Genomic DNA, 17,020 nt, shown 5'->3' on the forward strand with positions numbered 1-17,020 from the left:
TCCTTATCTCCTGCAGCCGTGCACATGCTCTTCGTCACACATGTTTTGTATATTCATAAGGATATAAAGATCAGACAGCACATCTTTGGTGCAAAATATGTTTTCTTACTAAAATAGATATTTGTAGGGTTAGTTTAAGCATATGCTTCATTGAAGGACTACATTTGCAATATCGTTTAGCTTCATTCTCCATAAACCATTTGATAATTTTAACATAATTACAATACTGGTGATACATAAAGTCATCCCTTCATATCCACGGGGAATTGGTTTCAGGACCCCAGTGGATACCCAAATCCGTGGATGCTCAAGTCCCTTATATAAATGGCATAGTGTTTGTATAACCTACATACATCCTACCATATACTTTAAAGCATGTCTAGATTAGTTATAATACCTAATACAATGTAAATACTTGTTGTATTGTATTGTTTAGGGAATAACTACAAGAAAAAAAGTCTGTACATGCTAAGTACAGAGGCAACTATCATAGGCCTAACTAGGTAGTACATGTAACACTTTTGTTCCTATATTTTCACATCTGTCCTTGGTTTAATCTTCAGGTGTGAATGCCCTGGATATGTAGGGTTTCACAGCCATATTCAGTGTTTTCAAAAATACTCATGTTAGGCAGCTGTCAATCAATTGTCCCCCACAAACTTAAAGGCAAAAAACATAATCTTTGGAAGTAGTTTTTTTTTTTTTCCTGATTTCATTGAGTTTACCATATGCTTTGGGCCAGTCTTGGTAAAGGAATTATTTCTGTTTTCAGATTATTAAGGACCATTCTGTTTTCATAGTCCTAGCCTATTCTCTGAGTGTAAATTACCCAGGGAGTAACTAATACCTGGGGACTACTTGAGCTGAGCAATGAAGTTCAGCCCTGGAACTGTAAGCATCCCCGAAACCATACAATTAATCCTTTTTTCCCACCTCCTCCTTCCTTCACAGGAGTTACCTTTCTAGGCTGAAAGCCAAACAGAATATGAAAGAACAATGAACAAATACATAAATTACAAGACAAGTTACATTCTGCAGATTGGTTATTTTCATTAAAAAATTAATCAGCTTATCCTTCAATGAATCATTGTAATATATTAACATGTGTGTAGAATCTAACTCCTTGGAATTAAAAAGGTAAGGTTTGTGAAATAGTCTTTTTGTGAGTGTCCTTATTTGAAGTTCCTGGCCTTATGCTAAACATTTCACTAATTTGTTCTTTACTTGAAAACTATTTTAAAATCACAGTTATGCATACACATGATTTTAAGAGTAAATTAGGTCTGCAATTCTAAACACACACACACACACACACATACACACATGGAACTGCTCTGGTACCCCAATTTTTGTTACCCAGAAGATACATTTCTTTTTTGTATTTGGCAAAATAAGATACTTGTGATTTTATTTTTTGATTATTTTGTTTTAAGTAGTTTTATTAACTTTCCAACATTGAAGATAAAGTTTAAACTGTCTTACACTTTATCTGTCAACCTGTGACCTTATATACTAACCTTTCTCACTTCCCAGTAACAGAATGGGGAAAAAGGAGGTTTATAGTTGTGAGAAAGCAAAAAACAGAGTTTATTCTTGTATTATTATTTATTAATTATTGTAGTATTATTTCCCATACTAACAACTGTAAACCTACTTTTGCCCCACCCTGTAATAATAACTTTGTTTAGAGAAATATTCAGGGTTGTATTATCATGGCTATGTAAAAGATAGGCATAGCTAAGTCATTAAATTTAATATGATTATTTTCCTTTCCTTGACAGCATTTTGTATTTTGCAGAGCTAAAAATTATCTTTTAAAATGTGTGCTTAGTTTTTGTGTATTTATCACTAATTCAACACCTAAACTCTCCACCAGTTATCTAAGTCTCATCTGAAAAAAATTTTTAATAGCATCTTAACTTTGTTTCATGGATGCAATATCTTCTCTTACCTCTCTGATGATGTTATGATGTTAATGATAATTCTACTTGACAGTTTCTTCTCCCTTTATAATTCAGAGCTTCTGCAGTCTGGACTGGCCGTCTTCTATGCCTGACACCTATCTTTCATCCTAGGATGGCTCTTCACCATCTCTCTAGGGGGTGTCTTCATCCTTCTTTTATTGCTACACCACACATCTTCCTCTTTTCCTGGTTTTTCTCTTCATTATGATGCGACATATCCTCCAACAGCTTCCCAAGAGAAAGTGTATGGTAGGAAAATTTGCATGCCTGAATTGTTCTCCCATTAGAATTTGGAAGGCATTGCTCTTTTAGCTTTAGATGTTACTTTTGCAAAGTCAGAAGTTATTAAGAGTCCTAAGCCTTTGAAAATGACTCTCTTTCCTGGACCATTTTGTAGGATCTTCTTTTTTGTTTTCAGATGCTAGATGTGAATTTATTTTCACTACAATCCTAGATACTTTTTAACACCCCCTTTTTTTTCTGGAAAATCAAGTCCTTTAATTCTAGTAAAAAATTTAAAATACTCTCTTTGATGAAATCAAATAAATGTTTCCCTCTTATTTTTCTGGAATTTCTTTTATTTAACCTTTGGCCTGGCTTTTCTTTTTCCTCCTATAATTTATTACTTTTTTCCCCCCCTTTATTTCTTGGGAAATACCTTATCTCTTTATGATTGACATTTAATACCACATTTTTTATTTCTAAAGGCCCTTCTTTATTTGTCTGGATATTTCTTTTTATTTTATTTTTTTAAAAATAGCATCCTAATTTTGTTTCATGGATCAATATCTTCTCTTATCTCCCTGAGAGTGTTAATGAGAACTCTGACATTTTCCTCTTTCATAATTAACTGTACTCTCTTCACTTTATTTTAATCACTTTTTTAAATTGTGGTAAAAAATAAAAAACACAGAAGATAAATTTATCCTCTTAACAATTTTAAATGTACTGAACAATATTGTTAACTATATGCATATTGTTGCACAATAGATATCTGGAACTTTTCATCTTGCATGACTAAAAAACTCTCTCTAATGAACAACCCCTCATGGCCCTCTCCCCCCAGGCCCTGGAACCCACCATTTCACTTTTCTGTTTCTATAATTTTGACTAATCTAGATACCTCATATAAGTGCAATCACACAGTATTTATCTTCTTGTGATTGGTTTATTTCACTCAGCATAATGTCTTCGAGGTTTATCCATGTTGTACCATATGACAGTATTTCCTTCTTTTATAAGGCTGACTAATATTCCATTGCATGTATATACTACATTTCTTCATTCATCTGTTGATGGTTTAGTCACTTTCCTAACCAGCTAATCCTTTAATAAATCATTTTTAAGGTAGCAGAGGCTTTTGAGGTATTAGAGGTTTTCTCTGGCTGTGTGGCGATCTTTGGTGTCTTGCTCCTGTTTAAAAGTGAGGCTCTAAAAGCTTCTATTAGAGCTTCTGGGAGCTTCTCCATAGGGGAATCTGATTGACTGTTTCCCTGGGGAAGCTACCACATATTGGTATCTTTAAGTCTTTGCTCTTTAGGGAGCTGTTCAGATCCCCCAGAGAAGAATCTTCTGGCTAGAGCTGGTGGGGAAGAGGAGTGGAGGAGGAGCCTCAGTACTGGTCTAAAACCCTTCATTCAACTCCCTGCACCCCTACCCTCAAGCCCTGTACCAGCACCCCAAACCCAAATACCCACTGTGACACACTCTTCAGAGGATGAGCCTCCGGCCTTAGGGAGTGGAGGAGTGAGACAAGGATCCAGAGAGTCAACTGCTTCTTAGATTGTCCATTTGCCTGTTTATAGTCCCACCTTTGTCCCCACTTTCAAAGGTACGTAATTAGCCAATTCCTGAGCTGTGTCGGGGTAGGGGCTGTGGTGTACATCTGTTTGCCTCTCAGCTGTTCCCATTGCTAGTGTATATTGGCTTCCTTGGTTTTGCTAAGTTACTTAATATTTGCCCATTAAATTACTTTATATTTATGCATTTCCTTGTCTTTGAGAATTTGTGCCTTACAAATATCCCTTTATTGCTGTTTCAGTGTGGTTGGTTAAGGAACAAAATAAAATGAGTGTGTTTACCATCTTTATCTAAACATCATGGAAAGTATCTTTATTAAATGCCTTAAATAACCGGAGAGGAGAACTCAGAGGTAGGGCAGCCTTGGGCCCTTAGACCCTGTGTTTCTCTGTGCACAGGCCTGGCCGTACCTGCATGGGCCTCTTTCTCTTGTTCTGGGCCTGGGCTAGTCATTTGCATCACTCCTGACCTCACCTGTTAGGCTGTCATCAATCTCAGGGGCAGATGCCAAGCTTCCTTCCCTTAGGAGAGCTCCAGAATGACTTTCCCTTTTGATCCCATGTTTCAGGGCTTGGCACATAGAGAATGCCATGTACTTAGAATGATCTGTGCTTGTTTCAACTTGTTGAAATTCAAAGTCAAATACAACCAGAAAACCATTTTCCAAGAAGGAAAAGGCCTTGCCCCAAAGAACCCAAGTGCTTCTGGTCTCAGAGGAGCCTGGCAACGGCGGTGGGACTCTCCGTGGTCAGGGTGCAGAAGCTGCGATGAAGACTGTGCATTGCTGGTCTCCAGGTGGCCCCTGCCTCTCATGTTATTAATAGTGTATCCCCCTGTTGCCATCATAAATCCTCTACCCTTCACAGGCACTAAATTCACTTAATTATCTTAAAAATTAAAGAATATAGGCCTTTTTTCATTATGAAATGTTAATGGAAAGGAAATAAGAACATTAGGTTGAAAAATGTAGGGTGACCTCTGCTTCACCAAAACCCATCCTTAGTGACCTTATCTTTTTTCCCTTAATAGGTGGATTGATCCACGGTTAAATCATACCAGTCTATAGATCACCCTGAACCCTGTTATAAACCTTTGCTGGCACTCACAGAGGCAGAGAAAGTTCTGAGATTCAGGAATGACCATTTTCAGCCATTTTGAGGCATATGGATAGTTTGCATCCCCATGTCTAAATTCAGGAGCAGTTTCTGGAGAAAACTATGAAGAACAAAGAGTAGTGTGTGTTCTGAGGACACGTGCGTGCATGAAAGTCTAGTCTGAAACAGATTTGAGAAGAGCCTTCTGTTGCCAAATTTCCTTGTTAGGAACACACAAGCTCCCTATCTCTTCTGATAAGCAGAGAATGGGACTATATCTTCCAAACCTATAATTACTCTAGCCATAGGATATTAACAAAACAAATCAAAGTCAATTTCTTCAAGTGTCGGTCTTCAACTTTTAAATATTTATAAGGTACCATATCCCTAAATCAAAGAGGAGTGCTACAATCCAAAATAACTACTGAATTAATAGCCAGGAAATAACATTTGGATAAAAGAACCATTTACTTTACTGCAGCAATAAATGAAAACAAAGAATTATGAGTCTGGGACCTAATTTGAATAATGTTCAAGAGGTAGGACTCTGGCTGGATGGGAGTACCTGATAGCCTTTGACCATTCCTTTTCTTTGTTTGGGTCTTAATAGTTAAGTGGTTATCAAAGTGAGTCATAAAACTGCCTCCTCTAAAATTGATAAGGTAGCTTTACCAAGAGGCTGTAAAATGTTAAAATACAATCCTAGATCCTTTGACACATGAGTATGACATTTTGTGATGCTCAGAAAATGGAAAGAAACAATGAAGAGGGTGATGGTTCAGCCCTAGCAATTCAAAGGAGAACTGACATTGCCAATCCAGCCCGCTCACCCATCTGGACAAAGCCAGAAGCCGGGACTTCGGGATTCTTGGATTAAAGCAGGTAGGAGACCGGAACAAAAAGTTCTTTGTTTCACCAGCACTATTATAGCACTTACGACATGCCAGGAACTGTTTTTGCACGTTCTGCATAGTAACTCCTTTGGTTTTCACTAGGACCCTATGTTACAGATCAGGTAACTGATGACAGGCAGCTTGTGCAAATCTGTACAGGTGTGATTGGCAGAGGTGAGTTTGAACCTGGGGAGTCTGGTTTCAGATGCTGGCTCCTAACCACTATACTGCTTCTAAAAGTGGGCCTCTGCCAAGCCAAAGGGTTCTCTATTTCTGTATGAGGCAGACTTTCTTGGGTGCACCATGGACAGTGCTTGGGATTCAGATCCAAATAACTAGCCTATAAGTTCATTTTGGTAATGAGGGAACAATGTTTGGTCCTTACTTGTAAGAATCCATTTGGGAAAATCTCTACTCTCAAAACTGACTATAGAATAAGACCAGAGGCGGATTAAGATTGGTTGAGGCCTCGGGCGCAGAAGAACATATTGGGCCCCTTAAAAAAAAGAGAGTGATGCTGGAAATCAAGACTTCTGATATGAGGTATGTTTACATGCCTCTCGGTCCAGGTGTTCAATGATCCGAGCAGCGAGCTGGACTCGCTGGTGCCGACAGTCTCTGACTGCTCAGGCCTCAGGCTCTTAAAGACATCCTGTGACTTAAAAAGAATCTTGCTGAGTACTCCATCTTCCCTGATGTTGATAAGGAAATCAAACAAAACTAAGCACAAATGGTGTTTAACGTTGATTGCTTTCTGTTAGTGTTTAAGGAACAGTGCATCTGTTCCATAGCCTTAAAAGAATAAGTGATTGGATCTCTGTTTTTCTGTTTTTGGATCTATAGATGATATATAGACTTGTTTATCAGGAAGCTTTCTCTTCGGTTAATCCTTTAAGCTTCCTCTGTTGTAAGTTTCAAGTACATTGTAATCATTCCTGGAATGGGCCTGTGAGCTCATTCCTGGACCCTCCCTGTTGATTAGCATATCTGCAAAATCCAATAAAAGGAAGGTGCTTGCACTGCTCAGTGTTGACCTGCCTGAGCATGCGGCAGCCCTCCATCTGTCCCACATTCTGTCTGCTGGAATTGCTTGCGTGCCCTGGACCACAAAGTACTACAACAAGAGAGGCAGGGAAAATAAAAATACATGTTAACCATATTTTATGCAGTGTAGTAATGAAACCAAACTTGGTGTCATTAGAAAAAAGTGTGAAGTTGGGGTTTTGTGGGGCCCTTCAGAAGTCAGGAACCAGGACGTGCACCAATGCACCCGCTGTTAAATACACTTCTGATAAGCCCTGGTGCTGTCAGCGGCCCAGCACATCTGCAGGCTACACCAGCTCGTACCAAACACCAGAAACTGCAAAAGGCTTCGAAGCCACCTGGTGCCATGTGCGGCTGTGATGTGAGAGTCGGGATTGTGTTCCTGGGGCCATACATACAGCAAAGAGATGATTACCCTCTGCAGCTTATGGGCTAAGTTTACATACAGAAATAGTGAGCTTTAGAACATAAGGAGTGAATATAAATATCCAAGGATTGCCAAGAAATATTTTTAAAAGGAGAATAAGGCTCTCGTCGTCGGCAGCCGTCCGTCTCGAGAGACGATGGTGTAGCTTCTTAAGAGTCTATCTGCACCGCCGAGAATGGTTGTGCAGTCCGACTCGGGAGTGACACGGTATCTGTCTCCTCCCGTGTTGAATCGACATCTTGCGATGACGCTGGAGTGTCCTCTCCAGTGAAGCTGAAGCTACAGAGCCTGGGCAGGGTGATATGGAGGGTCTGCTGTTGCCCATGCAGCAGACCCCCCCCTCTCTTCGCAGCTGAAGTATCCAAGGGAAAGACGGAGTCAATACAGCTTGGCTTCAGGTGCGCCGCAGGAGTTGCTGGTGTTGACTACAACGTCAAACCGCCTTAGGGACTCCGGCTCCGGATTTTCTGTCGGGGTTTACTCCCTTAGCCTTTCCCCTGAAGAGGTATGCCGCAAGGCAGCGGAGGTTTTTTGGAGTCAGAGTTTTCCTTCTCTGATGTGCCCTGACTGGAAGATCGAACCAGCGACACTTAGCTCGCAGGCCGACGCTCAATCCTCCCATATTAAATATATAATAAACATAGTATATGTTTATATGTTAAAACATAGACTTTATCCCTTTAACTCAGTCCATACTATTTTTATTACATCACTTCCTCTTTAAATGCCTTGAAGGGTTCAGTGTAGCCTGCTGAGAAATTTATTATTTTTATTCCTATCTTTCCCTCTGTGGCTTCAAATTATTCTATCCCTGCCCCCACCCACTGGGTTTGAATTTTTTTTTCACTCTGCCAATAGAAATTCAAACTACATCTTCTTTACAAGTTCATTCCCATTCATTCATTCCTATCTTCTCCTGCAGTGATCTTCCCCTTCTCTGCAGTTGTATAAATCCCTATGCAGTTGTATAAATCCCTATACTACTTAGAGTTACTTTATACTCTAGGATTTTTGAGCATACCCATTAGAACAGAAATTAGATCCCTGAATCATGTATGCAAACTGGCTTCAATGTCTTTATGTATGATTTTTGGGGAGGGGTCCTTAGCTTTATTCTGACCCCTGTGTAGTTCAACATGGGTTCCACAGCTTGACAAAACCCCTAGGTGATCCTTATGTACACTCAAGTTGGAAAAGAACTTCCCCATAGGATGTTTGCTCCTGGGATCTGTACCCATGAATGTCTAAGTTTCACCTTAATAGTAGCAAAGTTTCCCATCACATGGCTAAACCAGTCGAAGGGCATTTTGTATATTTGTCTTGTTTATGTGCACAAAAGCAAGGATGCTTAGTAGTCAATAATCACTATGTTTAAAAAGAGAGAGCCCTAGGTGGTATTGCTCAGTGGATTGAGCACCAGTCTGCAGACCGAAAGGTGGCTGGTTCGATTCCCAGTCAGGGCACATGCCTGGGTTGTGGACCACATCCCCAGTTGGGGGTGTGGGAGAGGCAGTTGATTGATGTTTCTCTTGCACATCAAAGTTTATCTCCCTCTCTTTCTCCCTCCTTTCTCCTGTCTCTAAAAATAAAATGAAAAAAAGTTTTTTAAAAGAGAGAAAAGTTAAAAAAAATACTGACTTCTAGGTACAACATGCTCCTCTTCTTACTAACCTTTTATTCTCAATTATTGCTTAATTCACTTTGGTTTTCTAGGCTTGAGTAGACCTATTACTTTGAATCTCTTAATAGAAGAATAAAACTTCTATAACCTCTTTACATTCGATTTTAAGAAATTTCACGAGAAGTTAAAAATCTTATGGCCTTTCTTTTATTTCTATTTGAGCATTCTAGTGAGGCAGTCTTGTCTATAAGCATTTTCCAGTAATCTCAGCACCCGCCTCTGCTATCTTTCATGCAACAACAGAAGCCTCGTGGGAAAGCATGGTTCCCACATATTTCTTGTCATGGTGAGAACTGGAAGAAAAAGAAACCTCATAGTGACTATCACCTTTGAAACAGAGAAACCTTCTATGCAACTGTCTTTTTAAACCTGGCTCTTCGTTATTGCTAATACGCCTTCATTGATTATATTTATCAATGAAACAGTTCTCCTTAGCAGCACCAAAAATTTGAATCCTGCATTTCAACAAAAACTGGTAATATTTAAAAGATTGTCTCCCCCTTCCCCAGTATGTAACATTTAAAATTAAATTAAAAACAAATCAGTGTAAGTTTTTTAAAGAAAGGTCTCAAGTGTTTCTTCTTAAATACATACATATATCATATGTCAGTTGATACGATATGTGTTCATATGGCTCTATGTTTTCTGTAGTTTCTTTATGAAAGAAGATTGTTTAAAAATAAGATTTTAAGATTAATCCATCTTACGGTGTGCACATCACAATGATCTTAAAGGCAGTATATAATGTGAAAGAGAATCAGCACTAAGAGGCAATGATGTGTTGAATCTAAAATAGCTCTTCCTCAAGTCTATGGTTCCTAAGTGAGTGGGTACTCTGAAGTAATTTTTCTTTTAAATAACATTTCTTTTATAAAAATTTACTTATTTTTTATTAAAGTTAAGTCAATATGGTATATCAAAGTGTTATGTTTGCTGCTGGTGATAATGGCGTATGGATGATCTGCTTTGTTCCCAAAAATGTTTATTGTGGATTTCAAACATCTCTGAAAAAACAGAGAATAAAACAAAGTAAAAATAGGCCAGAAAGGAAAATCAAAGGGATACTCAGGACAGGAATGTAAGACATGATCAAAAGTGAAGTGACTAGACAAAATGCATGCCAGAGCATCAATACATTTGTAGGAATACCCAAAAGTTGGCCTGTAAGCTTCCTAGAAACCACTACAAAGCAAGTGCAATGTTAGCTGGTTTACAGTGCTCATAAGATTGAAAACAAAACAAAACAAAACAAAACAAAAAAACAGGGGCTAAGGAAATCCCTAGAGATGCATCTACGGTATGTCTGGTCTAGAGAAAAACGTCTCTTGTGTTTTTCAGGGAAAACTTTCCAAAGCCAATGATTCTCGAAATGTGAGCCTCAGGTCAGTGATGTCAACATCACCTGTGAGCTTGTTAGAAATGCAACTTTTGAATCAGAGATTCTATCTGTACTTAGCAAGCCTTCTGGGCACTAAAGTTTGAGAACCATTAATCCAAACATTATCCCCACAATAAGCACAGCAGTGAATTACTCAAGGCTGGGGTGTGCAAATTTGAGGGATAGAAGGCAGAGTATAAAGGGTTCTCTGAGGAAATGAAAAACCACTGGCTGATGAGGGTTCACTGCGCAATTCTTTTGATATTTTTATGTTTGGAAATTTTCATAATACAATGTTGGGAAAAAATAATTCACTGCCAACAAGTGATGAAACATCCAACTAATAAAACTACCATCCAAGAAAAAGGTTTGGATTTATTCAGAATTTATACAGTGATGTTACTAAAAGCATAGTTTAAATTCTTTTAGCTATTGTTTTCTCTTAAAGATATATATTAAGTTAAATCTTATAGGTTCCTGGAGCATTCTTTGTAACAGATATGCTCCAAGCCTAACCTCCAGTATTTATTTGCTAAGTGGCCATGGGCAAGAGACTGAAGAAAGCCTTGGACTGAGTGTTCTTCATGGAGACAATAATAAACCTGTTGCATGGTTGTTATAAGGATTAAATGAAACAATACACATGAAGAGCCTAGCACAAGGCTTGGAAATAGAAAACACTAAATAATAGTGACTGTTATAATTATGGTTACTGTTGGCACATTGTTGTTACCACACTCATTATTTTTATACCGATATCAGTCTCAAAGACAGGCATGGAAGATTTCAGTGACTAGACCCTGAGCAATCAATTCTACCTACTCCCTTAGGAGACGTCTAAATTTAATTCCATTTAATTCAACACACGTGTATTGCATCCCTAACTCTACAGTAGGCACTGCACTATGCTATGGATACATTTATGAAGTCAGTGTGGTTCTGTGTTCCCAGTCTATTGGGGAAGAAAAATAAATAGGCAATTATAATATAGTGTGGTTAGTATTGCGATGAGGGAAATACAGGGCACTGCAGGAGAGAGTTTGATGAAATACCTCTAGCTCAGTGTCCCTGCTTTAATTCTAGATCATCGTTAAATGTCAGCTTTATAAAGTATATTTAGAATAATTTAAAGTGTTAAAAGTAGTATGATCAAAAGTTTCTCAAGATTATAGAACTTGTACTAAAACCTAAGAAAAGATGTTGACTCCAGTCCTAAGATGCTCATGGCCTACTCAAGGGGAAAGAAAGTAAACAGAATGACTAGTAAAAAAAAATAGACACATAAAGTTCAGATGCAACAAGAGGAGGGAGCATATCAAAGGCCAAGAAACATAGTGGAGGAGGGCCATCTGCCATAGGCACTGAAGGATGAATACAATCAATCCATCAGGAGAGTGAGGAATCATGGACTATTTCAGGCAAGAAAACAAGCATGGGCAGAGTGGAGATCCAATCTCACCTGAAGATGGAAAAATACCATGAGGCATACACCTACAGGGCCCCACCATTGACCAATATCCTGCTTGACTCAGGACTCACCCCAATAGGCCTTTAGAGCATCAGATTCACCCGGCTCCTATCAGGGGCTTGAACCATAGCCCAGGATCCTGCCTTGCCTGTGATTCCAGAACTGACTTCCCTTCACTGTCCCTGCCGGCCCTTCTCCCCTAACAGGAACCTGTCCCTGTGCTCTGTGGCCAGAACTCCCAGGATCTCCCCTGCCAAATTTTGGCCACAGTTTTTGTTGTGGCAGGTGAGAGATGTATGGATTCCTCGTATGGAAAAGAAAAGCAATGGTCTTTTTTTGTTTCCTTTTCCCTTTCTGTGCTGCAGTCAGCAGTAAAGCCTCTCCCTCCTCTTTGGGGAGAATTTGAAGATTAAGCAGGCCTCTGTGTCTTCCAGGAAAAGGAATTTGGTTGAGCAGGGCTCTGAGTCCATGGGCCATCAGGATCTATTTTGAAAGAACCAGAGAAGAGAGTATGTTCCTGGAGAAGATAAGAGAAGGAGAAGGAAGAATGTCCCCACCTCAGAGTCAGGGAATGGGGCTAGGGAAGAAGGAGAGAACCCCAGGCATTGGCTGAGCTCTCACGAGCCACTTGGTTGTTGAATCAGGACCCATGGACTGTCCTGCATTTGCTCAGGTGGATACCTCCTATGCTTGCACTGGGGGACTCAACAGCTATTCTTACAATGGGAGGCTAGTGAAGGTTTTAGCTCATCAGTGTCTAGCACCTCACCTACTGACCACCCTGTGGGAGTGACACCTGTCTTGGCAAAGCACCTCTGCTCAGTTTGCAAAAATATAATACTTAAGGGCACCTATACACCTGAACCAGAGTGGCCCTGTACACCTGAGGGCCCTGTACAAGAGGGCCCTGTACACCTGAACCAGAGTGGGAAGCTGAAATGAACCAGTTTAAGACCCCCTGGCTCCAAGAGCTGGAGCAGTGGATAATGCATCCCTGCTCCATCAGTACTACCTCGTGTAATTATTTGTTAAAGGTCTAATAGAGGAAGGTAGGGATTGTGTCTACCTTGTTTATTGTTACATTCTAAGTGCCTAGCATAGTCTTCACCTAGCACATAGAAGAAACTCATTCAATATTTATTGGGTGAATAAATGAAGGCCTGATAATCTTGCTGAAGTTATTTTACCAGTTTTTTCCCAAGCTATGCCACTATATCCTCTGCAGGATTTGAGGTTGTGGAACTTTTTACCAGCCACCCCTGTGACTACTTCACATTTCAACACACTTAGACACACACGTGTGATCAGGTAATATAAGTGAGTCAGGTAGCCTTCCAGCTTTAAGCAAACCTAATAACTATTTGTTTACACATAACTGGAGCTATTTGTAGTAAAAGACATTTAGAGAGGGCCCCGGCTCTGTGACCGTAGTCTTCAGGCTCCAATCTGAGCTCCTTAGCGGTGGGATTAAAGGAAACTGGAAGCTCAGCTTCCCCTCTTTATGGTTTTGGTACAAGTCCACCTGACCCTCCCTGTGTGTGCTGGGGTGATGCATCCCAATGCACTGTTATAAAGTCCCAATCCCCCCCCCCCCCCCCGCCCTCAAGGGAGCAGAGGCAGGCAGTGGCAAAGCTAATGGAAACAGCAGGCCCCCTGGGAGGAAAAAGGACAGTGTGGAGCCACTGACCAGGACGGGGTTCTGTCTGGGCTTTTCAATCATGTTGCTGACCTGATCCCATGCTCTCTCTCCCCTTGTTCCATACCTTGAGCCCCCATCTTTTTGTCCTCCTAGTTGGGGTTAGAAGTGCAATCTGTCACCATGGACAGATGTGGTTGGCCACCCAGTCATCGTTTTCCAATGAGCTTGTGAGAAGAAATATTTCAATATTCATGCATTCAATAGAAACTATTTTCCATCCTGTCTGCTGGGAGAAAAATAGACTCAACTTTCCACATGCTTTTCATGGTTTCTCTGAGAAGCAAGATAAATAAGAATTTATATACTATTAGTGATAGAGCCAGTAAATATTTATATTGGTTTATGCCATAAAAGCATATGAAGCATTATAAAAAAGTTTCTACTCTTAGAGCTGAATAAAGCAATTGCCTTCAGTAAAAAAACAATCTATCAAGTGAGGCAGGGGGTGCAGGGATAATTCCTCAGTCACAATTCCCTGTCTTGAATCGCACCAGGACTTCTTCTCAGATGAATGGAGGTGTTCTTGAAAACACACTCACACATACATCCATGCACATGATGTCACGAGTACTCACACAAACATATACACACAAAAAAACTTTATTTTTTGACTTCTATCAGATATCTTATTAGTCCTTTCTGTCTTGCTTTTCTATGAGACTGTCCTCAACAGTGACAAACATTTTAATTTTGCCCTGAGTCTGTTGTAAGTTGTATATGTTAGTATTTGACTTAAGCTGAATGTGCTGGATAGAATAAAATATTTTGGAAATAGAATTATACATTTAGAAACCCCCATATACTGGTTAGTGAAAACTTACCTTATTAATTATTCATACTTTAAAAAACATTAATAATTTCCATTTAAGCCATTAAGAATTCAACTATATGTAGACAGATTGGCTATTTTTGTTGGTGCTTAGTAGACTATTCATTAGAAGAATGTTTTTTCATTGTTGTGCCTTTATTGAGATGTATGATGTACCAAGCATCATGCAAAGCACTTTTTTTACCCTCACCCTAGGACATGCTCATTGATCTTAGAGAGAGAAGAAAGGAGGGGGAGAGAGAGGGAGAGAAACATCGATGTTGCCTCCTGTGCACACCTCTACTGGGGATGGAACCTTCAACCCAGGCATGTGCCCTGACCAGGAATTGAACCCAGGACCCTTTGGTTTACAGGATGACACTCCAACCAACCAAGCCAAACTGGCCAGGGCCATGCAAAAGCACTTTAAAGGGTCTCATTTAATTCTCCAACAACCCAATGGGTAACGTTTCCTTGTTAGTACCAATTCAGCCCCCCTAGCACAGAGGAGGAAAGTGAGGTCAAGAACTTAAGTAACTTGTATAAGGTAGTATAACCAACTAGAATAAACTGCTGGATCTGCCTCCAGCCCTTTATGTTCATAACCTCTACCCTATGTTGTCTTCACAATCACTTGAATGTTTTCTTAGCTTAGGTACACGGTGGCTTTGCCATGGCATTAGTAATTCCAGACATTCTTGTCTATGCAGTATTTATTTACTTACTAACTTATCTTTGTAAGCCTGTCTCTCATCATTTATAAGTTCTGTAAATAAAGGATAAAGGTTCTCCAATGTCAGCAACTATTACAGTCTAATACTTTTTTCATAGCTATTACTTAATAAATGTGGGTTGGTGGCATGCTTAGTGCATAATGCCTGGAGCCCAAAAGATGTGTCTTTGAATCTGAGTTTTGCCACTTGCTAGAGCTGTGGCTTCAGGCATCTATTTCCTCTTCTGAAAAAGGAATATAACAATAACTGTTTATCATAGCCATTAAAAATGTTAAGTGACATAAAATACTTAGCACAGTGCCAGGCTTCTAGTAGGCTCTCAATATACTATGACAGCATATATTAGTTTGCTAGAGCCGCCATAACAAAATCCCACAGATTGGGTGGCTTAAACAGCAGAAATTTATTTCCTCACAGTTCTGGAGGCTGCAAGTCCAAGATCAAGATGCTGGCATGTTTGGTTTTGCCTGGGCCTCTCTCCTTGGCTTGCAGGTGGCTGCCTACTTGCCATGTCCTCACTGTGGTCATCCCTGGGGCTTCTTCATCTTCTTGTAAGGAAAACAACCATTTTGGATCAGGGTCCCACTCTCATGACTTCATTTAGTTTTGATTACTTCCTTCAAGGCCCTATCTCTACACAGTCACATTTTAAGGTACTAGGGTTGGGTTTCATCATATGAGTTTTGTAGGGACACAATTCCTCCCATTACATTACTGCAAGCTAATTGAATACTAAATTTCCAGAAATTCAAAACAAATGATTTATGTCAGACTCAAGAATGGTGGTTCTTTTAAAAAGTATCCTGATTACAATTCTAGTCCTTTCTCTCCCTTGTTGCTTAGAGAAGACTATCTAAAAAGGGTTTCTTTCCCCAGAAAACTGCATCATATTTACTTTTGAAAAGAAACATATTCAGTGTCAAGATATCCAAGATACACTGGAAGAAAACATGATTCTTCAAGCTCAGGTTAAATACCTCAAAGAATAAGGATTGGGGCAGCGTGGGGCGGGCTGTGAACTTGTCAAAGATGAAATCAGTTCTCTATTCTTCCAGGGAAGGTGATCCTCTTCTGAGGAGCTGGCAACTGAGTCATTCTTCAGCCTAATGTCTTGTGGAACGAGCCCTTACCATCCCATGCTCTTTCATTGTACTTGCCTACTGTAGAAAATGACTGCCTGGCTGTGCTGTTGAGAAAAGGCCCAGGAAAGATTTCTCATTTCTAGGGAGCCATGGCATGCCAACCACAATTTGTCCCACTCCGCAGTGCCTCTAACCACAGGCGACCTCACATTCATTCTCCACATATACTTTGTCCTTTTTTCTTCTATAGCACTTACCATAGTCTGCTCTTTGTTACAGTAACTGTGCAGTCACCCATTCAACAAACACTTAGTGAGGGCTTACCAGGTGCTGGCTACTTTGCAGAGTGCTGTGTAGGTATCCGTTTATCCTACTAGACAGGGACTTCCTGAGGACAGGACAGGACAAAAACTGTCTGCTTCATTTCAGAGGACCAGCCATTTGGCAGGTTTTCTGTGAATGTTAGCTAAATTCAGCGGACCCACGTAAAAGGACACTTTCTCTGAGAATACTTTCCTTAGAAGGAAGGGGTGGTTAGGAACATAAGAGGAAGCAATATCTTGATATTCGAAGAAAAGCTCTGTTTCCAATGGGCTGCAGACATAATAGAGGTTTGAACTCTCAATCTCATTCTGGAGGGCCCCCAGGTAAGAGAGGGTGGGACAGGGCTGGTACCAGGAGCATGCTGGGGACCAACCTCATCACAGCACAATTTCCAGGCAGCTCACAGCTGCTGCTTTTCCTCTTCAGCTGCTTCTGAATTTGTGAATAATGTGTTTCTGAATTCACATCCCCTCTACATAAACAGCAATGTGATTTAATGATGTAAAGAGTCATTTGATAAAGCCATTTATTATAGTTTTTCTTTAGTTTTCTTTGGGACAGGGAGAGGGATAGAAGACTCAAAACTAAGACAGCTCGGACCAGAGACTTCTGGCCAAGATGGAG

The 17,020-nt window shown here is 40.0% G+C and overlaps 1 protein-coding gene across 1 annotated transcript in view; it reads right to left on the reverse strand.

Moving 5' to 3' along the window:
- Window positions 1–17,020, reverse strand: part of PDE11A (phosphodiesterase 11A) — a 356,500-nt gene that overhangs the window by 98,910 nt on the left and 240,570 nt on the right. The gene's annotated exons all lie outside the window — the stretch shown is intronic.

This window comes from Furipterus horrens, unplaced genomic scaffold, assembly GCF_987537825.1.
Source record: "Furipterus horrens unplaced genomic scaffold, mFurHor1.1.pri manual_scaffold_1, whole genome shotgun sequence".
Taxonomy (NCBI): domain Eukaryota; kingdom Metazoa; phylum Chordata; class Mammalia; order Chiroptera; family Furipteridae; genus Furipterus; species Furipterus horrens.